Below are 14050 nucleotides of genomic sequence, written 5' to 3'. Positions count from 1 at the left end.
GCTGTAAGAAAAGAAGGCAGCAAGCTGAGAAAAGCAGAAATCAGCATACCTCAGTGATGTACTGCGCTGCACCTTGTGGTGTCTAACGCGCACGTGAGCGGGAGGAGCCTTCTGCCACGTCCAAGCGGCCTAACTGCAAGGGTGATGTCGAGTGTTTCCTTGGTGTCCTGAGCATCTGTGGTGGGGGAAATGGAAACTACTTTTTTGGGTTTCACCGGTAGCAGGAAGATGAGTGGAGTGAGGACAGTGGGCAGAACACACCGGATGCGGTTGAGAGCTGCAGGTAGCAGCTGTAAAAACTCAGATTTACCAAAGTAGAAAAATAATGGTGACAGTTTTGAAATCCTACTGGTACATTCTTCCCCCTTTGAAGAAAGTAGGTGTTCTGTTAGGAGGCATACGACGTGAAGCGCACCGTGGATTCTGTATCGCTGCTCCTCCTTAACCATTTTGCTTAAATTGTGTGTGAGGAAATAATAAAGCAGTATCACCCCGTGAGACCCTGGTACGTGCTGTCACCTCAGCAGGTTGTGTTCCTGAGGGGTGGGCACAGGGGCACCGGTCAGAATCATGATTCCTTTCTCCCTACAGAAGGAACACTCCATGCAGGAAATAATCTTTTAAGTCTTCTCTTTTCACATAGTGCAAAAAAAACCTCCTCAGGGAGGCAAAACCAGCATCCCACGCTACATCCCCAGCACAAAATCCGAGCTGTGCTATGGCTGGATTGTCCACCTGCAGCTGTCCATGCCCGCATGCTCGCTGGAGCTGCAGTTTCACCGAGCTGCTGTTGGCCCTTTTCAGAGGGAGCGCTGCACCAAGATGGTAAAGCCAAACATTTATTTCAAGCAGTTATGTATCCTGGCTGAAAATTCATACAGCAAAGCATACTGAGCGCGGTTTGTAACCGACGCGGGTAAAGCGTTCCTTTCTGCTACCTCTGAAGTTCTGTCCTTGGATTCTCTGTAATTCAGTATCTCTTTACCAATATCCAATCAAGTAACTTGCACAGAGTACAGGCAATGAAGTGTATTTTATGATGCAGTTCCCACACTGGTAGACATTATGTTACTGGAGAGAGAACAAAACTGACATTCTCTGTACTCTTGTTTGAAGCAAGCCAACAACAGCCCGTACGCCCTCACAGCTTGCAGCCCAGAACCAACGCATTCCCTTTAGGACTGAAATCTCCAGCAGGTGCCTCACCCGGGCCTCCTGCTCTCCCCCTCCGCGCGTGGCCCGGTCTCGCGGCGCCCCCCCGCCGAGAAGGACCCGCTCGCCCAGTACCTTCCTTGCGGGCTGTTGGCGCGCTCGGATGTTAACGCCTGGGCAGTTTAAAGGCTGAACAACGGCGTGCCCACCTCCTGCCATGTAAGGAAACCTTGGGAGTAACGGCACAGCTCCGTTCATCTCTGAACTTCAGGCCGACACCTCTGTGCGTGCACACGCTGTGCTTTTCTGACTGGTCGGCTGAGCCTGCGCCCGTCGGTCTGGGCTCTGAGACGTGACTACGTCTGCTGATGGCTAGGCTGTGCTGGGGGTCCTGTGGCCAACTGGGGGCCTCTCCGGACAAGATGGACCCCAAAGGTCAAGCTGGCCTGGGGCTGGAGCCCTGTGAGAAGGGACTGAGGGGAGGCGATGGATTCCGGCACCTCCAGCCAGCACCTGCAAGGAGGCTGTGGAGGAGACGGAGCCAGGCCCTTCCCGCTGGTGCCTGGCGGAGGGCAGGAGATGGGAGGCCAGCTGAAACGAGCTGGACCAAGCCCTGACCAGCCCAGCCTGGGCTCCTGGCTGACCCTGCATGCAGCAGGAGCTCAGGCCAGAGCCGCCTGCGGCTCCCTCTCACATCAGTTATCCTGGGATCCTGAATGCCCTACCTGGCAGCTAAGGTGCATCCGAGCGTAGTGCTGAAAAATTCTCCAAAATATCCCAGCACAACCTATTTATAACTGACACCATTAAAATGAGCCACAGGTTAAATACACCATATTTTGTACACAAAGTTTTGTACACAAACAAGTTTTCCTTTAATCCCAGATTTACTGGTGCACTGCAGACCGAAGTGCAAGGCTTAGGAAACCTACCGATAAATCCACTCAAAAGCTGTTATGGAGGATGCGATATGGAGAAGCTCAGGCTACAGGCTGTGTGACGCTGAGGTTCTGTACCCCCCACAGCTGCCTCTCTCGGGTTTCACAGCTCCTCCTGCCCAGGAGGCTTTCCGTCCCGTATTTTTCCAATATCAAAATCCCATAATGATAGAACAATAAGTCTGATTTGAAAATCCTACTTTCAAATAATAACCAAGTCTTTTTCTTCAAAAAACAGTATTTTAGGATGAAATTTAGGTAAATTTTCTGCTGCACCATGCAAGTTTTCAAGGATCCATGAGAAGAACAATTCTGAACAGCTCAGAATTTTCCAGCCACTTTACTCCCATTACCAGATGAATGATTCCTGCGTAAAAAGACAGTTTCTGAATGGGTTTAACAATTTTTCCACATGGAAACCTCTCTATAAACAGAGAATTTCAGGGGCGCTGCACTGTTCTCATTTGCACAACTCCAGCTGACCTGAAGTTTATGCAACTCCTGCAGCCCGGGGGTGTGCTCACAGATTGTATGTCTTCTCAGCCATTAGTGCTTGTAGCACCTGAACAGTCAGGCTTAGCTTAGTCCCGGATTTCTTTCCTATAGTGGTATGTCATCTCTTTAAAAAACAGTGGTAATAAAGCATTTGCTTTGCATCAGCGTGAGGTTTTATACACAATGCTGTGCAGATTAAGGCACGTGCCAGTACACAGAAACAGTGGCCCAGGCTTCGCTGTTACAGTACAACAGCAAACCTTTGTTAGCACATGGTGACGCCATGACACGGGGAATTTACGCGTGTGCAGCTGATTTGGACTATAGGCTACATGAAAAGATGACAGCAGCTGGCAGCCAGTGGGGGCAGAGTAAGCAGCGAGTCTGGACAGCATTGCTGCCTCGGCTGTTCCACCATCCAGCCCCAGGCTCAGCCACCCACTCTGCTGATTCTGGATTACACCCGGCTGTAGTGGCTGGCTAGAGAACGTACTGCACCAACGAAAGGCTGCTCACTCACCCACCTTTCAGCTGTCAGATTTACCAATTATACTGCTTTTTACAAAAGTTAGTCCTGTCTCCCCAGCCCCCTTCCCCGAGATTCCTTAGATTTTTCCTTTCTGCCTGATCAAGGATAGGTTAAAGCTCGGTCCGCTAAGGATGTGAGTGTGAAGAGAGAGTCTCTGTAGCAATTCAACTCACAGACATCACAGCAGTGACCCTGGAGCAGCACTGGAGAGCGCTGGTCCCAGCTAACGCAATACCACGGTGTGCTGACACAGCCTAGATAGTTGCAGCGGGCGCGTAGCCAGAAATGAGGAGAAGCACACGGTGTTCAGTGACTCAGTGGTGCTGCAGAAACATCTTCCATCAGGACGAGACGGCTAGCATTCTCTCCTGTGTGGGAGAGTTCATCCTCAGCATCAAACTATCAGATGTGAAACTGCAAAGCAAGACTCCACCAGTTAAGCGGAACTGTATCAGATCAAAGTAGGGATTACAAGTTAATTACATTCTGTAAAGCCCAGCAAATCTCAGGCCTTCTATCCATTCAAGCCTTTCATCTTCCTGTTACCCCCACACCGCAGCTCTGCTCTTTGAACCTCAGCTCCTCAGCGTTACCACTCAGCGTCATCACTCAGCGTCCTACACACAGTTCATCCTCAGCTGAAACATTCTTAATGGTACCACTGGGGTTTGGTTCTCGGTCCACTCTGGAATGTAAAGGTCTCTGGTACCAAAAGCCTTTGAAAATAACTCTTAATTCTGTATGTTTTCCTTTCTCTCTTTTTCAGTGGTAAAAAAGGAACAACCTCCAAAAACCCCAAAATCAGTCTAAGCTGCTGCTTTTGCTGGAGGTCTGAGCTAAGACCTACGCAGATACTGGATGAAACCATTCAAATGCACTGATTTTCTTCACCTCATTCATTACAACTGGAACAAAATTTTCAAACCTGATGAACTGCTGGAGCAAAGTCTGAAAAGGAAGGATGATTCAGAGGGATATGCCTTTCACAAGACAGGGCCTGCCCCCGTAAGGTGAAGTGAGGAACACTAGCATACCTGTACGAGGTCTTGTTTCCAGAAGGGGCTTGGCTGCCTGTGCTCCCAAAGTTCAGGATTGCTGCCGCACGCTCAGCCCCTCTGCAGCTCAGGCCGCACTTAACTCCTCGTTGCTGCTTCTTTCCATTTATTGTTTTAAATTGGCAGTAAACCTGCACAGCTGAAGACAGACTTGATTAGTAACAATGAAACAGGATATTTAGAATGGGTTAATATAGTCCAAAAAGCCATATACAAACTAAAACTACTTCATATATTAACCCTTCGTACTTGCAGAAAGGCATTAAGGTAGTGGAATCGGTGACAACCACTGTCAAGCGATAAAAGGTCAGTGTGGTGGGGAACTAACGTGGTGAGTCAGCACAAGTAATTCTGAAACTCTGCTTTTAGGCAGAGTTAGTTCCTTCCGTCTCAGAAGACGGTGACCTCCAGGACCACAGGATTTATGTCCCTTGACCGCACGCCAGGTTCCTGCATCCTGTTTATTATCTAATCGGCACACTGGAGGAGGAGCACAATCCAAAGCTTTGCCCCGTGCCCAAGAGCCAAGCCCAAGCCCACTGGACAGAGTTCAGATATGTGTTTTATCCAAGGATTATTTCATGATCCTGAAACAGAACCAGCAAAAACTCCCGTCACATGAGGACCCCAGCCCCTCTGCTCCTGCAGGAAAAGCGGCGAGCCCCTCTCCCCCCGCAATCGGATAGCTACAGTCCACTGCAGTTGGAAGGGAAAGCTTTGAACCTGTTCTGGCAGAGGAAGGAGTCAAACCTGGATCTATTCCTTCCTGGATGGTGCTCCAGCTCACACACCGGGAAAGAAGGAAACCCTCCCACCTCTTGTCCTGCCTGCTAAGCGACTCCTGCTGTCCTTCCGATGGAAAGGCGGCTGGTCTCCCATACCGAGGGATGGGAAGATGTCCCTCCAGCAGGAACTGGGTCTGAACATACCCACCCCCCACTTAGGTCTGGCAGTACTCACCAAGGGCTCAGCTGGTTCCCTGCTCCCCGCTGGGATGCACAGCGCGCCAGGGGGGAAACCCAGCCTCCCACTCATCAGGAATTTGAGTCTTGGAGCCAACCACCACAAGCTGTTTTCCCCTAAAGCTGCATCCCCCACCACACCACATGAAATTCAAGTTTCCAGTAAAGCATAGGCAGGCTTTTCCAGGAGCCACTACTCCCCCGGGCACATCAGTAGTATGGGTAAGGCAAATAAGGTCAAAATTCAACAGTAAATAAGGAAATCTCAGCAAAACATGCACAATTTTCCAGGCAACGTTATGACAAGATCTCTGGTGCTTAGCAGGTTTAATTACAGCCTCACCCTGTTGACCCAAACCTTCCTTTCCCATCCTCCCTCCCCAGTCACCATTCACTTTCTCTGCAGCACATGCATCTGCGAAGAACTGAGCAGCCCCAGGCCCACCTCCCGCGCTGCAGGCTGGCATCGTCTCCGGCTTGCGGGCTCGGCTGCAGTGGCACCAACTACTTATGACAAACAGGATCAAATTTAAAAACCATAACATTCTTGTTTACTTTTTTTTTTTAACTTCCTTTTCTGCCTCTGTTTTTATTTTCCATGCTCTGCTTTTAAGTTCATTTCTTTCCTGCTTTATGGGCACCCTCCCTCCAAATTCACACTTCCTTCCCTTCTCCTCCCTCCTCTCCTGTTCCCAGCTCCCACAGAGGTGCTGCAGTATCAGGGTGTTTTTAGTACAGCTTGGCTCCAGCCAGCCTTGCTCCTCACAAACTGTCCCGCTTCCTGCACACCCCAGCAAAAAGCTCCCAAGGACATTCCCGCAAGCCCCTCCTAGGTTTTGGCAGGCCGGAGGCTCAGTTTCCGTGAGCGCAGCTCTAGCCTCTGCATGCTGGCAGCTGCAGCAATGGCAGTTTGTGTATCTTATGGAACAGAAGGAATACTGGAAACGAGACTCACCTTATTTCCACATGAATAGAGGAGAGACATCCTCCTGCAGAGCTGGGTGGCAGTTTTGGAATCAACTGGTATGTTCCTTGTACCACCTGGAGCAGCTGCAAGGGAAGTTGAACATGTGGGCAGCATGGATTATCTGGGAGTTCCAGCTCAAGCAAGCCCAACAGTAAAGCCTAGACAAATGTGTAGGCAAACACCATTCCAGCAAAACTGGATTCCCATCGTATAGGTGAGGGTTTGGGAAGGCTTGCACCGCCTCCCGGTCCTTAGCAAAGCAACGGTTACTGGCCCGTGGACAACAGACATCCCTGAAAGAAGGATGCTCTCCCTGTCATTCTCCTTGTTTGGGTGACATATCCAAGACTCCGTCCAAACTGCTGGAGCGCTGGGATGGAAACCTCACGAAATTATGTGCATGAGCTTTGTTTCATGCGGGGAAAGAGCAGGACTGGCTTTTCTCACATAAACGTGAGACTGCCCCCGATGAAACCAAGATACACCAAATCCACAACAGCACCCACTAAAGAAAACGATCAAATCTTACAAAAGGCGCTTTCCCAGCATTTCGCTCCCCCTCACTTTGCCCGCCAGCACTCCAACGACCACTGAGTGAGGAAGGGCCCTCTTCTGCCCCAGCGTCATCCTCCGGGGAGTTACACCAGGCTGTACGCCAACTCAGCTCACTGTGTGCCCGCCGGGTAAACTCGTGTCCCAGGGCAGGACGCAGGACAGACGGACAAGGGAAATGGGCCAAAGGGCACGTTGGAAAGGGCTGAGTCCAGAGCAGGTTCCAGATTCCCCAGCTCTCAGTTCCCAGGCAGAGTCCAGAGCAGGTTCCAGATTCCCCAGCTCTCGGTTCCCAGACACGCTGTTTGGCTGCTCGTACAGCTTTGTAACAACCAGAAAATTGCTCTGAGGATTTCCACACATCGCTGATGGCAACGGGATGATGGAAATTTAGGAACAACTTTCATTTATGAGTTGGGGGGATCTCAGCTGATGATCAAATGCAATTTTGTGGCTATTTTTAGGATGTTATGCACAAAATTAAGAGGCAAACCTTTGCGGGGAAACTGCTGCATCTGGGAAGCTTTTGGAGCGCCCGGGTCACTGTGCTCCACGACGCCTGGCACGTTCGTGGCCACCCCTCCCCTGTGTCACAAGCTTCTACCCTGTCCCCTCCCCATATTCCGGCAACTGCAACCCCCCAGCTCCATGACCACACGCGGTGCACGTGGCAGGGGCCGGTCACAGCCTGAGCAGACGTACCGAAGCCTCAGTGAAGCACACTGGATCTACTGTCGCATTTCAAAAGCGACAAAAAGTTCAAAAGTTTTGTTAACGCCCAATTTTCTGGCTCAGATTGTGACTTTATGGCACTGTGGCAATTTTTAAAGGCTCTTAGCCTTTGGGGTGACTTACGGCTGGTGCAAAAAGATGAGGAATCAACCCATTTAGTCACTTCTTGCCTTGTTGATACCATCGCAACTCAGCTGTTCTGAAAGGAGACAATTTTGTTAACAAACTGAAATTAAAGGCCCACCAGATTAGATTTCAGCTATTCATAATACTAAAAATAACATCCTCTACTGTCCCTAGCAGCCATCACAAACAGCACCAGCTTCTACCTAAAGAGCTTACGGATTTCAGGAACTAACAGTGCAGCACCTCCTCTGGCACAGCCTTACAGCTGCGTGCAGATGGAGATGTCAGGAGCCAACAGCAGCGGTGCCAAACAGCCCAGCCGAGGCCGGGGGATGACACTGAGGACCACTGCCAGTTCCTACAGCAGTTGCACTTCCCTAACAAGGCCCAGCCGCTGGCTGACATGACTTCTGATCTTACACATATGTGTTTAAACCAGTGACTCACGGTCATCATGGAAAAACTGGTTCCTCAGCAATTTCTTTATGAGGACAGAAACAGCCCAATGTGTAGGTTTGTGTTCTCCACTCATGGGTTTTGACACAAAGTTTTGGGGGGTTTTGGGGTGCTGTTGAGCAAGTGGGTGAGAATACAGGGGGCAAAAACAGCCTGTGTCCCAGCTGTTCCAACACGAGGCTGGGGAGGTGCTGACACAGCAGCCTGTACAGCTGCTGGAAGTCCTCGGTGCGCTGCTTTGCAGCTTCGGGTCTGCTCAGCAGGTTCTTCACATCCGTGCCTGGCTCCGGCCCGCGGGCTTTCCCCAGGGGCACCGGCTCATCCTGACGCAGCCCACACCTGGGTTCTGGGGTCTGTCCTGGGCACCTCTGGTCCCCTCAGCCAGTCTCTGGGGGAACACCACTGCCCAGGCAGAGGACACTGAAGGGGCGTTATCTGGTTGCGTAGGAAAGCCCAGGGGCATTCCCAGCTGCACCTGGGACGTGGCTGATGTGGTCATGAGACAGGTACCCAGAACAGATGGGTAAGCAAGGACCTCAAACAGGAGAGGAGTAGAGACATGTTTCCTATAACTAACACCGATGAGAAGTGAAAACTTACTCATTACAAACAGAATATGCTGACCTTTCCCCATGTCAAAAGTTCTTACCACTTTCCAACAGCGAGCAAACCTACGTTTTAATTGGCTTCTGATGATACCAGTGATCTGTGGATGGCTGATCCTAAATACCATTTGCAATAATCTGAGAAGGGCAGGGAATGGCTGCAAAGCACTGCAGGACCGAGGTAGGAGAGCTACAGCCCATCATCGCAGCTTCCTTTGTCAGAGCAGAATCCTGTGTCACCTCTGACAAGTCTCTTTATTCCTACAGTGCAGGTCTTTGCGTCTGAAGGAATGTTAAGACAACCTTAAACTATTCTGGGAATGAAGATTTACTTGAATGCACTTTTCAATCAAGGATACTCTAAAGGAAGCCCTAAATGTGGTGACTGAATACATTTTAAATGGTCAGGGAACTGGAAAATAATTTTCAGTCCCCTTCGTTGGAACACCCAGGTCAGGCACTATAAATATCAACGACTTCCAGAGAAAAGCTCACTGCTTTTTACTTCCTAGAGGAAACTGTTGCTGTGTGACATGCTGAACAGTGACCGTTTGCATGAAGGCTTTAAATCCACCATAAGCTGCGTGTGCGTGGCACGATGGAGGCAGTGAACGACCCCAGCTCCCAGCTCAGCCCAGGTCTCTGCTGCATGTGCATCTCTGGTTAGACGAGGTCAGCTACCAAGAGCTGCTGGTTGCACAACTTCCAGCTGGTCCACGTGTGGGAGAGACAGCTCTGCCATCTTGCTGATGACATGTGGACTCAGGACACAATCCAGCGAGAAATGAGCCCAGCAGAATAAAAAGGGGTGTTTGGATGAGGAATTGTTTCCAGTAAGGCACAGACCCTCCTGGACTACCAGGACTGGGATTGGAAGGTATGAAATAGCTTCTCTTGGTATCAGATGGACTTTAGTGGCCTAACACAGCAATATCCCAAAATATTAGGATCTGCAAGTGATGATGCAGAATAATACAGGAGTCGTTATAACTGCTGTAAGGTGACTAACTGCTGAAGCGGCTTTGGAAGAGAAAGAAGCAGCTGGTCACCGCCTGTAAAAGGTGACATCGCACTATGAGTTTTGGAGAGGGTGACAGGCATTACTGACCTATGAAAAGCATTTATAAAAACTTAGAGTAAGATTTTGCGTTTTATTTTTTTCATTCAGACATGACCTGAGTGGGACAGAATTGCACACATCAATGATTAGTAGAAAATGCTGGATGACAAACTTGTAGTCTTCCTGCATCATAATTCAAAAAAAGGGAAAAAAAGGAGAAGTATTTTAAGCCGATGGAAGGAAATACTTTTTACAAAGTGTCTAATTAAACCACACAACTCTTTTCCACAGGAAGTAATTTGGGACAGCACTTTCAACGGAGCCACGAAATGACTGCCATTCAGACTTGTGACTGACCCAGGGATTCAGAAGAGAGCCTGAGCCTCAGTCCCACAGCCTTACAGCCACCCAAGCCATCAGTTACCAAACCCCTCTGTTCTTCAGGGCAGCTCCTCCTAAATCTGCCTCCAGGAGCGACTGTTAAATCCTGCCGCACCACTTGGGGTGCTGCTCATTGCCAAAACCCAGTTTACGGAACTGCTGGAATATCCTTCATTGGATCTGCTGCTCCTTCGGGAACAAAGATATCTCGTGGAAGCCTCTGCCGTGCAGTTATGGGGAAGTTCAGGTGGGGGTGACCACTGGAGATCATCAAGTCCAGCATCCCACGCAAAGCAAGGCTAACTTTACAGCGGGGTCACGTTGGTCTGGGTCTTTCCCAGCTGAACTGCGAAAGTCCTCAAGGACAGAGGTCCAGCAGCTGAGCGTTTTGTTCAGAGTGCTGGACCATCCTCACCATGGATGTGTTGCTCACATACAGTTGGAACTTCCCCCATCACATATCTGACCTCATCCCCTTGTCCTTTCATTGCACACCTCTGGGAAGAGCCTGGCGCTGTGTTCTCTCTGGCCCTGCTAAGGGGGGGGATAGTGAAGGACTCCAACCAGTCCAGAAACACACTCCGCCCTTCTCAGAAGTGGTTTTTATCTGGCAACAGCATTTACACATATCTGCAGATCACCAACCTCCAACTGCGAACCAGATTGAGCGGGATGGAAAAGCAGGCCAACATTAGCCACAGAACTTCGCATACTTTGTATTTTAAACCTGCCATCAGTCTGTCTTCCAAAAAGCCCAAGCTTTTACCTAGTCTGTGCTAAAAGTCTCTTTGAATTCAGTCCAAGTGTGGCCTCTGTAAAGTTAGGAAATCAAATTGTCAAGAAGTGAATTGAAGCGCATTGCATGAGATTCAAGGTGTTACTTTGCAGGACGTGTGTATGGGCCCTGATCTCAGGGTGACCTAACGGATGCACCGTACCGCATCCCTTCATCTCGACTGCAGACCTCCGTCCCTTTCCACAGAAACCTGAGGACTGCTCTGTTAAGACACCCAGAAAACACACTCTCACGATGCCTGTGCTTGGCAGTTTGACTGCAGGAAGGGTACTTCCTGAAGTACAGGCAGGGTTGTTAATCTCGGGTTCAGCGCTGACAGTTTTTCAAGTGTCACAAGCTCGAGTTCTGATTACACTCTCTTCACCTGCTCCAAAAAAAGCAGCTCGTTTCATCTGTGCCTCATGCTGTTGGTCTATTGTTTCCCACATTCATTTTGATAAATCACACAAAATGCCACCTTGAATTTAAGTTTGTGTCATTAACAGTAGAAACAGCACCTGTGTAAACAATCCTCTATAAAATGCTATGGAATAGTAGAAAATATTCTACCAGTTCAGGCAGGGTCCTAGGCCTTCTCTCTGTTTCATTACTGCTCTCAGCCCTGTTTTATTATTACTCTCATTTTACAGTTTTGAACATCCAACAACATCCCAGCCATTCTTCTAGAACACTGTCTGAGCAAGAATCCCTACACACCAAACCCATTAGATTTCCTCAGAATCCAGACAACCCCCCACACACCATTTTGCCCAGAGTTGCTGTGGAAAGTGGGGTGAAGACGAGGAGTGGTGGGTAACCCTGCTCCTGCCTGCCCTGACCCTGCTGCAGCCGCCCCTGCGCTGGAGCAGACCCCACTAAAGGAACACGGTAGTTCCATGAAACAGAAAAAGAGGTCAAACAATCCCTCTGCAACAACCCAAAGGGACTCTTCTGCAGCCCCTCAAGGAGTGAAACCCCACATCTTCCCCCACCTCCACATGGTCCTCCTTTACCTCGACCTCAGTTCCTCAGAAGGACCATAACCCCCTAATAAAACCCCACGACGTCACTAGTATGGCTACGCTCACAAGAAGTAAACACCCTTTTCTTCCAATCCTCATTCTAGAGAAAACGCTTGACCTAATGTTAAAAGTAATTATCCAATCTGCTTAATTTGCTTAAAAAAATGGTAATTTGGTTGTTAAATAGCTAAATGAGAGTCCTTCAGATGTGGGAGTAATTGACTGCTCACTTGTACCATGTTGAATACAGACACAGCAACACAGGCCGTATGCAGAATTGCTGCTGAACAAGGCTGCAGGCTGAGCCCTCCAGCTGTCCTGCGTGGGCTCACTGCCACCCCCACTGCCCCCCCAGGGCAGAGGTGTGCAGCTCTTCACACGCATGCTCTGTGTCCCAGACTACATCCAGAAATCCAGCTAGCTCTGGGTGGAAGGATTGCTCAAGCTCTCCTGCTTTCTCCCATTTTGAAAGGAACAAACTGAAGAGTGTACACCAGACGCTCCAAGAGCTCCCAGACACAGCACCATGAGACACGGGCCTCAGCCCCAGCAGACACAGATGTGCACACTATGGATCGACAGCATTGCAAGGGACAAACCAGAACATGGATCCATTGCAGTGAGGCAAACTCACTCGGGCAACTCCGGAGCTCCTGCTGGAGCCTAGGAGTGCATTTTGGAGAATATATTACAATAGGTTTTGGGTTTACGGCATTTTTTAGCCATTAACTTTTACCTACTGCTGGTTAAAAAACTTGCCCTGACCTGAAGGCACCTCGGGGGACAAGTCAGCATCAACCTCACCCGGTATCTAACCTTCACCCTGTTCCAAGCCCAAGGTTACCATAATTCAGCTCTACTCACCTGTCTCTCATCCCTGCAACGAGGACTTTGCTGGTGAAAACCGCAGCAGCTTTAAGGAGGTGGATTTTCGTGTCCAGAGAAGTGCAGATCTTCCCCGTTGTACGGGATTAACGGTGAGCTAGACACAGGAGAGCAAAAGGGACTGTCACATATGCAGGCTTGTGCTGAAGCCTACTCTCTGGCTGCTACAGACACAGGTGACAGAACAGGGAACAAGACAAAGAAGGGTAAGTTCTGTCAGTAAGTTTACAGAACTAATAAAAGGGAAATTTCAGTACTTCAGCATTTGAACCCAGAATTTCCGGCCTATAAATTTACCTTTAGAGGTGGCAATAATCCCCCTGTGCCCTCTACATTTCTTCACCTGCTTCTACAGCCCCTCCACTGCTCGGGCTGGCAGGCAAAGTGAGGAGAGCACTGCTCTGCCATGTCCTCGCCTTTCTTGCCAACCCAGACATCCTGGGCAGAGCAGCTCCTGCCAACGCTGCCACAAAAGACATTTCTCAAAAGCAGTGACGCTCTCTAATCAGCACAAACAAGATCCTGCTCCATCCCTGCCCTGTTATCAGCACCAAGGCCGTTTGTGACTATGAACTGCAACAAAAGGCTCAACACAATGTGCCTGGAATTGTGCTTGCACATAAGAAGAAATTTTTCCTTCCTTTTTCCCAGAGCTTATCAACAAAACTTAAATTATCTCCCAAAAATGTTTACTTCTGGGTGCTTTTCCAATAGAAGTGCCTGAATGAACTATTCAGCAGGGAAGAGTCATGCTGTCTTGCCTTGCTCTGCTGTTACACATGCTTGGATATACGTGGAGGGACCAACTATTCCCGAGTTCTAGTTGAAGAAGGAACCAATGGAAGCAACGCCTGATACACTTCTGATGTAGCTTGGAAAACTGCAGGCAGCCGCGTTTTGACTCTATTTTGTACACGTTTCTGATGCTGAAACAAGCACATGCCCGTTGCTTAGCACTGGCTCTGTGGGACACAGGGGAAGCTCCCAGGAGCCACCCTGATAGCCCCACGCACACCCAACACAATACACCCAGAAGGGCAGAGCTAGTCACCAAGGACAGCAGCATGTTCTCCACTTGTGAGACGTGCCCACCCAAACCCAGGGTCCTTACAGGAGGACATGCTCTGCTCAGAGAGGCACCCTGGCCCCACACAGCACAAGACAATCGCACGGAAAGGTCTGCTGCAGCCAGAGACACCATTCGGCCTCCCACTCCACAGCCCTGGGCCAGGGTGAGCCTGTTCCTGCACCCACAGGGCCTGTGGGGCCATCTCTGGCACCTCTGCCATGGAAAGCACTAACCATTCCCTTCCACACACCTATGAAATAATCTGGAAGCATTCTTGGAGCCCTTTAAT

Source organism: Eurypyga helias, unplaced genomic scaffold (genome assembly GCF_000690775.1).
Source record: "Eurypyga helias isolate BGI_N326 unplaced genomic scaffold, ASM69077v1 scaffold36688, whole genome shotgun sequence".
NCBI classification, from domain to species: domain Eukaryota; kingdom Metazoa; phylum Chordata; class Aves; order Eurypygiformes; family Eurypygidae; genus Eurypyga; species Eurypyga helias.
This window is presented reverse-complemented; position numbering follows the sequence as displayed.